We start from the raw sequence: 10,338 nt of genomic DNA, 5'->3' as shown, positions 1-10,338 counted from the left end.
CATAGTAGGAAAGAAGATTATTCATGTTGAAAATTTGTTTTATATCACTTGCCTAAGTGATCATTATGGGATTTGATGTGTTTACATTAGATTTTCTAAAATGTCGGATGTCCATATTGAGGAGGATAATATTCCTATCTATCTATATATCTATTTATCTACCCACACACACACAATTGTGTAGCAACTTTTGGGATGAAAGTTGGATTGGGCCAACTCACAACACAAACTTGAAGTGATCTAACCTCAAATATTGATTAGAGATTCCAACCTCATTTTAGAGGGAGTTTTATGTTGAAATTCACACATTTCCGTTCAAGGAATACTTGTAGGCTCTGAATGATTGATTAAGGAGGCCCGTCATTTAGGAACTTTGCAGGATGCGAGCTTATTTTCGAAGTCCTATACAACACTTGGAAATTTTATATGCATTATTGGGGACCAAACAAACCATTTGTATAACCTTTTGAAGCTGAGAAGTCCAATTGGGGGCCCCATACTATCCTATTAGATATTGTTGGAATGATATACATGTCCACATATGAAAAAATACATGGGGATTAAATTGCAAAAGCTATAAAGGAGACATGTCATTGGATAGTTTTGAAGATTGATTGGTTCACCTTGGAGCCCTAATTATATAAATTCTTTAGTTTGGAGGCCACGTTTTAAGTTTGGATGGTTGGTTTTTTTTGTGTGTAAAGGTTCGACTATTTCATTACTTCAAAAAAGTATTATGTAGAGAGTGGCTTTGTGCTACTAATATGATCAAAGGGAAACAAGACTAGTAGCACAAGTTCAAAATCTTGAGATTACATTGTCTTATTTTGACCATGGCCTCTGACAATATAAAAAGAATAGAGAAACTATGAGACAAACAATAAGCACACTGACCGATCATATCTAAGCAAAAATTACAAGTTTTAGGGGTAACCACATTATCTAAAGGAATCATTCTTAAAGACTATAAAGAATAACAAATTGCCACCATGTAATTTGAACTGGCTGAGCCAAATATGCATGGAACAAAGATGATGCAAAAGTTCATTGAATCCTTGGACCTTAACATATTGCGTCAATGCATTCTTGCAAATCCAATCTAGCCAAGAGCCACTCCTCTGATGTTAACATGAGTCCATGCCTTTGTCATAACCACAATTCTCTACAAGTTGGTTGAAACATGCCATAGACCTCCAACCATGTCGTCATCCCATAGAGTAAACCCTAGATAAAAACAAACCTTCCTCGAATACTAAGGAACAAACTGAGGATTCGAGCACTAAGTACTAATCCATGACCAAACACCACACTTCCCAATTGTTCACAAGAAATGTGAAACCAAGTACAAAGGACACCAAAAGAGGAAGGGACTTCAAGGGATCCTCCTCACTGCAATGAGACAGGAAAGCCAGAATGGAAAATCAAAACCATAATTTGGATTGGGCAAGTCGATCCCCAACAGATCCAGGAGAATTCGATTGGAATGAGATTTCCTGATGTCAAATGAAGAGCCATAGAAATTCACCATGTCTGTGAGAGAAAACAAATTCCAACAATGCGTCCAACTAGTGAGTGCATGAAAGTTGAGATAAAAAATGGCATGGTTGTTGGCCATTCGCATGACTGAAGATAAACCAAAGATGAGGGTGTTACATCTGCCAGTGGAGTTATATTTATAGGAGAAATTTGTTGTTGAATATGCTCAAGCATACATGCGAGAAAGTGCTTCATGCTATTATGCTTTACCTTTATTGTTTTACAAGCCCCGGTGTACTCGCGTCCCATTGCAGTGATGATTCAGTACACTTGGGAATTTAACATACCATACCATCGAGTGATTACAGCCACTTGGCCAGCCAAGTGTCTTGATGGTTCAAAGGCAATGCATTATTACTATGACATCTAACCTGGATCAACACCCATCATCGGGGAAAGTTTGGATGATTGCTTACAGAGTAAGAGAAACCCTATTAATGAAAAATCTCTCTTTATATTTTAAATTAACTTTAGAGGAGTGTTTTACTCTCCATATTCTACATTAGCATCTTTAGGTTAAAAATATATTTTATTGTAAAAGGAAATTGAGAATCTTTGCATAAATATGCACTTCATCATTTTCTTGATTGAGGCAAAAATCCCTTAACTATCTCTAATATTTCTTACTATGTTTTTATCATGAAAAAACCTATAGAAGAATGAATAGAGAAACTCTTTGTCGTGATCATCTTCTTGTTAAGTGTGAAGCAAAATTCACGCAGGATTCTAGATCCTTCTAGATCAGATCTTTCTAGATCTCCAAGATTATAGATCTTTCTACACCGCCATTAGTTTCTAGATCATTCCAGATCTCCATCTAAATCACATACAAGATTCTAGATCCTTCTTCTGTCTCTATAAATGTGTAATTTCTCTGGCCAAGGAAAGCAAGCCAAGGTCCAAGCCTGTTACGTAATGCAAAGTGATTTTTGTTCTCCAGTGATTGTTTTATCTATTCTGTTGTTTCTGATTGAGTAATCTTGTTGTTTCTCCATTTGTTTGTCTCTGTGAATTATTCTTTGCTATTGCTATCTAAGTCTTTGAGTATGAATCCACTGTGAGTTATGTATGCTCTGCTCTAACAACTAGTATTAGAGCTAAGGTCAAATATCCACTGTGTAAGCCGCTTAGTGCCATTGCCTTACTCTGGCAGCTTTCGTTAAAACATTGGTTGCTACCCCTAGAGCTATTGAAGGATCTGTCCAGGAAATATCTGAGGAACACTGGAACTAAAAGACAGTTGCTGCAAGAAAAACAAGGTCGTGGATGTATGTTGAAACGTGTTGCTGGAGTTTGAAATGTGGAGATCCGTGGAGTTTGGAGTTGAAACGTGGTGTTCGTAAGTTTTTTTTTCACATCAAGCTTGCACGTATACGTCAAGTTTTTTCTCAAACCAACATATGTATGTGTGAAATGTGAAAAGGGTAAAGCATTATATATGTTTTTATATTTATTATGAAATATATAATTATATGTTGGAATTTTGAAAAGTATATTTTAAAAGGAGCAGGAAATTTGAAAAGGGTATTTTAGAAAGAGGAAGGTCATTTTTAAGTGGAGTTTTTTGTGTTTTGGGGTGTGAATTTGATTGAAAATGGAGACAGCAGTTACAAATATGGAGAAGTTGAGCGGGGCTAATTTCGCCCTATGGAAATCACAGATGGAGGATATATTGATTATTGACGGCACAACAAAAAAACCCTCATCGATGAAAAATGAAGAGTGGAATAAGCTAGATAGAAAGATGATTGCAACAATCCGCCAATATTTAACAAAGAATATTTATTTCAATGTGTCTGGAGATAAGACGATAGAACGATTATGGAAGAAGCTCCATGATCTATATGAGAAGAACACAGTGTCAAACAAAGTGTTCTTGATGAAGAAGCTTTATAATCTCAAAATGAAGGAGGGTGCTTCAGTTGTTGAGCACTTGAATGCATTTAATATTATTACTAATCAGCTTGCCTCTGTTAAAATCATTTTAGATGATGAAATTAGATCTATTTTGCTAATGTGTTCTATGCTAGATAGTTGGGAAAATTTAATTGTAGCTAGGAGCAATTCAACAACTACAGGGACCCTGAAGTTTGATGATGTCAGCAGTAGTTTAAAGAATGAGGCTCTGCGACGCAAGTTAACTGCGGAAAACCAGGGAGGAGAAGCTCTAGCTCTAACTGATTGTGGTAGGAGAATGGATTGAGGTCGGGCGATCAAGATCGAGAGGCCGATCAAAATCAAGGAGAGGTAGAATCATCTATTTTCATTGTGGAAAACTCAGGCACATGAAGAAAGAATGTTGATTCTAGAAGAAAGGACAAAAGGATTAGAGATCGTCCAGTACAAATCACAAGTCATCCAGCACAAATGAAGGTGAGACTACTGTTGTAGCCATAGACGGTGATGTTTTGTTTACTGTTTCAGTAGAGGATGCATGTGTATATAAATCTAGAAGTAGCTTTGATTGGATCCTTGACTTTGGGGCATCTCACCATATAACCCCATGCAAAGATAGTTTTGTTTCATATAATCCTGGTGATTATGGTAGAGTGCATTTGGGGAATAATCATTTTTATAGTATTGTTGGAGTGGGAGATGTCGAGATCAAGATGAAAGATGGACAAGATTTATTTTTGAAACAAGTCAGGCATGTACCAGAAATGCGCATGATTTTAATCTCCATGGGACGACTGGATGATGAAGGCTATTCGACAAGCTTTGGAAGAGGAGGCTGGAAAATTAACAAAGGTGCATTGGTCGTGGCCAAAGGACCCAAGACAAGAACATTATACACATTGAAGACACTGATAGGAAAATCAGATTTGGCTGCTGTCACAAAAGAAGGAAATTCATCAGATCTGTGGCATAAGCGTTTGGGTCACATGAGCGAGAAGGGCTTAAAAATCCTTGTTGGAAAAAATTTATTGCCAGGTTTGAAATCCTACAATCTTGATCTTTGTGAGCATTGTATATATATGGTAGACAAAGAAGGGTTTCATTTCTTAGAGGTGGCCATGATAGAAAGAAAAATGTGTTAGAATTGGTACACTCAGATGTGTTTGGGCCTGTTAACATCAAATCATTAGGAGGAGCATCATATTTTGTAACATTTATAGATGATGCGTCCAGGAAGGTTTGGGCATATCCTATGAAAAATAAAAGTGAAGTGTTTGGAATATTTAAAAAATTCCATGTTGTTGTTGAAAGAGAGACTAACAAATTGCTGAAGTGTTTAAGAACAGATAATGGTGGAGAATATTTCTTAAATGAATTTAAGGAATATTGTAACAGGTTTGACATAAATCATGAGAAGACTGTGCCTGGTACTCCTCAACAGAATGGTGGCGCGGAAATGATGAATCACACCATTATGGAAAAGGTGCAAAGTATGTTGTCCAATTCTGGTTTGGAGAAGAATTTTTGGGCTGAAGTAGTCAGGACCGCTTGCTACCTCATAAATAGATCTCCAACTACAGCCTTCGATGGCAGTATCCCTGAAGAAGTTTGGACTAGTAAGAATTTGAATTGTTCTCACTTGAAAATCTTTGGATGTGAAGCATTCGTACATATTCCCAAAGAAAATAGAACTAAGCTAGATGATAAATCTATGAAATGCATATTTTTGGGATATGTGGATGAAGATTTTGGTTATCGTCTATGGGATCCAGTCAAACATAAAATTATTAGAAGCAGGGATGTTATATTTAATGAGTCAAAATGTTCAAGAGGACTGTAGGTGAGTTGGAGGTCAAGAAGGTTATTGACAGGTTTGAAGAGCAGCAGGAAAACATACCTCCAATACAAGAAAATGAACAGCAAATACAAGAGCATGAAGAACTATAAGTGGAAAATAATGAACAACAAGAAGAAGGAATCTTGTAAGAACCTTTGCAGGAGATTCAACTTCATAATGCACCACCACAGTTGGTTCGCAAATCTTCTAGGCCTCATAAGCCTTCCCAAAGGTATCCTCCTGCAAACTATATTTTTTTGACTGATGAAGGTGAACCTAATTGTTTTCAAGAAGCTTGTAAGGTCGAGCATAGTAAAGAATGGAAGAAAGCAATGGAAGAAGAAGTGAACTCTTTGTAGGAAAATAAAACCTGGGAGTTGGTAAACCTCCCAAAAGGTAGAAAGGCTCTACAAAACAAATGGGTGTACAAGATTAAGCATGAAGGTGACGAAAAGAAGGAGACGTATAAAGCAAGATTGGTGGGGAAAGATTTTGCCCAAAAAGAAGGTATTGATTTCACTGAAATTTTCTCGCCTATTGTTAAATTGTCATCCATCAGAGTCATTCTTCATCTAGTTGCTACTTTAGACTTAGAATGTGAACAATTAGATGTAAAAATTGCATTCCTTCATGGTGAATTGGAGGAAGAAATTTATATGGAGCAACCAGAAGGCTTCATAGAAAAAGGAAAAGAAGGCCTTGTTTGTAGGTTGAAGAGGAGTCTCTATGGGTTGAAATAGGCACCTCGACAATGGTACAAGAAATTTGATTCATTCATGTTGGAACCTGGTTTTCAGAGGTTGGAGGTTGACCATTGTGTCTATATCAAGAGGTATGATCAAGGAAAGTATATCATATTATTGTTATATGTAGATGACATGTTGATTGTTGGGCATGATAAGAATAAGATCAATAGATTCAAGAAAGATTTGGGTAGCAAATTTGCAATGAAGGATTTGGGACTAGCACAATAGGTATTGGGCATGCGGATTATGCGTGACAGAAAAAACAAAAGATTATGGTTGTCACAAGAAAAATATATCAAGAAGGTGCTTCACAGGTTTAATATGAAGGATGCCAAGCCAGTTAGTACACCCCTTGCAGCCCACTTCAGGCTGAGTACTGAATTATGTCCTAGTGATGACAAGGAGAAAGAAGAGATGAGCAAAATTCCTTATGCTTCAGCGCTTGGCAGTCTAATGTATGCCATGGTATGCACACGACCAGACATTGCATATTCAGTGGGAGTAGTGAGTGGGTTCCTTGCCAGTCCAGGCAAACAACATTGGCAAGCAGTGAAATGGATTTTGAGGTAACTCAAGGGTACTAGTCATTATTGTTTATGTTTTGGTCATGATGAGACTGTGCTTGAACGATTTATAGATGCAGATATGGCTAGAGATATGGATACCCGAAAGTCCACTACAGGTTATTTGTATACATTTTCAAGTGCAATAGTATCTTGGATGTCAAGGCTACAAAGAATAGTAGCTCTCTCTACAATAGAAGCAGAGTACATAGCTGCAACAAAAGCTTGTAAAGAGATGTTGTGGATGCAGCGATTCCTAGGAGAGATATGAATAAAGCAGGACAAGTTTGTGTTATATTGTGATAGTCAGAGTGCCATTCACTTGGTGAAAAACCCAGCATTTAATGCAAAAACTAAGCACATTGACTTAAGGTACCATTGGATCCGGCATGTGTTAGAGGAAGAACAATTATCCTTGGAAAAGATCCATATAGATAGGAACCCTGCTGATATGCTCACTAAGATTCTACCACAAAATAAACATGAGTTATGTAGAGGCATGGTAGGACTCAGTGTGACTTGATGACTCTTATTTGGCTTCAAGTGGGAGAATGTTAAGTGTGAAGCCAAATTCACGCAGGATTCTAGATCCTTCTAGATTAGATCTTTCTAGATCTCGAGGATTCTAGATATTTCTACACCGCCATTAGTTTCTAGATAATTCTAGATCTCCATCTGAATCACATACAGGATTCTAGATCCTTCTTCTGTCTCTATAAATTTGTAATTTCTTTGGCCAAGGAAAGCAAGCCAAGGTCGAGGCCTGTTACATAATGCAAAGTGATTTTTGTTCTCCATTGATTGTTTTATCTATTCCGTTGTTTTTAATTGAGTAATCTTGTTGTTTCTCCATTTGTTTGTCTCTGTGAATTATTCTCTGCTATTGCTGTCTAAGTCTTTGAGTATGAATCCATTGTGAGTTATGTATGCTCTGCTCTAACACTTATGAATGATTTGGTATTTTATTGGATTTTCATGGCTATGGTTTATGGATTATCGTGATTTAATGAGTAAGTGGCTTATCTATTCTTATTGGATTTATGTATAGATCGTTATCTATTCTTATTCCTATTGAATATAGTGCATTGACTTAGTTTCTTGAAAACTCTATATACTTTCTCGTGGAGAGCCTTTCCATGAATTTTATGGATTTTGTAAGATATTAAGTGTATTATGAATTTTATGGATTTTGTAAGATATTAAGTGTATTTTCTAAGATTGGTAATGGAAATCCATAACTATCACCCTAAATCCACTTTCTTACTCCAATAAGAATATTTAGTTAACCTAATACACCAAACAAACAAACAAAAATAGCACTATAAGGCACTCGTCTCCAATTCTCACATTAAATTTGATTCAAAACCATTTTGTGAGATTTATTCTTCATATTACCTTGGAACTCATTAACATAAAACTGCCATCACAATCTTGAACTAGGGAAAGCCCCCTTGGCTGGCTGGCAATGAGCGAGTCGAAGATGTCGCATCTCTATCAATGTCAAGTCATACATGATAGCCATGAACTGTAGATGGGCCCTCCACTTCCGCAATTATTTGAGACGTCGGCTCTTGTTAAGTACGTCACGAGTTAGATCCAACCATTTCATTTACAGAAACGACACTGAGAAATAACAAAATAATAACCCTGCAAATGCTTTATCTCTGCCGTCTTCATTACATAAACACGGTAAATATTGGGTAGTAATGTGTCATATAAATAGCGATACACGCAGTTGCAACTGAAGCAAGGATTCGTCCATGTTCTCTCTCTTTTCAATTATTTAGATTATGAGTTGGATTCAACCATTTCAGTCACTAGCATCATACTGACAAAAACAGTATATAACAATATTGCCCAGACAACCATGCAAATACAAAGTTGTAGAGCACATGAAATTACAGAGTTGTTAAGTAAAATTTTACTGTGAAAATGTCCATTATTGAAGTACAGACCAACATAATAGGACACCACCGCTATTTACATTATCGGAGAGCCACAAAATGAATTGAAACCAAATTGTGGGGGCAGAATTGCCGACATCCCATTGCTAAAGTTTGCCACGACTTTATCTGCAAATCCACAGGTAAATTGCCGACTTGGTGTGACTAAAGTTTGCCGCAACTTTATTTCTAAATCCAAAGGCTTTGCTGCATATTTTGGATATATATACAGATGAATATTGTGAAAGATCCAGAGTGCTCGTTCTCATAGTAAGCTCAGTGCTTGAGACCAATTTGTCTGAATTGCAAAGATGGGGAGTTGCGTTTCTTGAAATGCCACTTCTTCTGTGCCAGCAGCGAATGCAAAGCTCATATTGATGGACGGAAGCATCAAGGAGTTCTGTGAAGAGGTGAGAAACCAGGAGATTCTGAGAGAATATCCGGGCCACTTCGTTTGTAATTCAGACGGTCTATATATTGGTCGAAACATCTCCCAGGTTCTACGTGATGATGATCGATTGCAGATTGGGCAGCTCTACTGTCTTCTTCCTCAGCGAAAGTTACAGTTTGTATTGACTGACTCAGACATGGCTTCTCTTCTCTGCAAGATTAACACTGCGCTATTAGCAATACAGGAGAAGAAGAAGCCGAGAAGAAGATTATCTTGTGGGTTTGGTAAAGCCCAAGTGCAAGTGCAGCCCTTGTTCGATATTCATAGCCAACATGATGAATCTGGAGAATATTACTACTACGAATATTATCTTTGTCGTATGTCGAGGCTCCCGAATATTCCAATTAATTCAATTCCAACGCGCAGAGGGCGAAATCGATGGCAGTCGAAGTTGGAGTCTGTTGAGGAGAGTCTGTAATCGATTGTAATTGCATTGTAACGTAGCAAACCTTGCGTTAATCAGTAATATCATGTCTGGTAATCAAATGAAACCTGTGTTCTACGAGAGTCTTGTGTAATTAAGAAATTTAAATCAATTTCTTTCCTGGCCACCGTTTTCCAATTACTCTAATTTTAGCAACCAACTTAAAGTCATGTGTACTTAAGGAATTCAAGCCAAATTATTTCTGTTGGAATATTAATTCCAACTGCAGGCGGACATGGACAACGACGGCAGCACAAAACCATTCAGCAAAAACCACCAGCATATCGGACCGTCTTCGACCAGCAAGCAGTTTCCGTATAATCGAGCCCGATACAATGTAATGCAGCCATGTGGTCCTCTTTATACGTCAGCAAGTCTGACATTTCGGGACGTAAAGTTCAGCATAAAGAAGCCTTCCGAAATCCTCCACCGCCGTCTGATTTGCTTCTTAGTCCTCGGCCGTCCACCAACCAAAGTTGCATTTGAGCCAGCAATTAAAAAATTTGCGTGGAGTGAATTCAATTTTGTTTGACCGCCGACTAAGTTAATTAAACGCCATGCTGAGAATTAAATGGCATTTGCAGAGGGTTGGTAAAACTCTTAAGTTTTACGGCATGTATTATTTTGTTTTGACATACAGGGTATGTGATAATTTTTTATGTATGGTATACATATTAAAAAAAAGGGGGTTAACGTTTTGGAGTGTTGACCATTCTGATATGAGCTTGCGGCAGGAAAGAACATATGGAAAAACTCTGGAGTGCATATATTTTCTTTGAGTTGACCTTTGTTGATTTTGCAAGGAGGAAATGAATGCACAGCAGTGCGAGTGAAGAGAATAGGGGAGCAGCTTGCAAATGGAATATAGGTTTTTCACACAGCAGTGTGAATGTGAATGCACAGCAGTGCAACGTAAAAATAACCAGGTTGAAATGTAAGTTT

General features: G+C 37.4%; 1 pseudogene; it reads left to right on the top strand.

The window, feature by feature from the left end:
* The first annotated feature begins 8,702 nt into the window (after positions 1 to 8,702).
* LOC149198262 (uncharacterized) lies at positions 8,703 to 9,787 on the top strand (annotated as a pseudogene).
* The last annotated feature ends 551 nt before the right edge of the window (positions 9,788 to 10,338 follow it).

This window comes from Pinus tabuliformis, chromosome 2_2 (assembly GCF_031772625.1).
Source record: "Pinus tabuliformis cultivar Carrire ecotype Pingquan chromosome 2_2, CPIR1, whole genome shotgun sequence".
Lineage (NCBI taxonomy): Eukaryota > Viridiplantae > Streptophyta > Pinopsida > Pinales > Pinaceae > Pinus > Pinus tabuliformis.
Note: the sequence above shows the minus strand (reverse complement) of the source record. Positions and strands in the feature narration are given on the sequence as shown.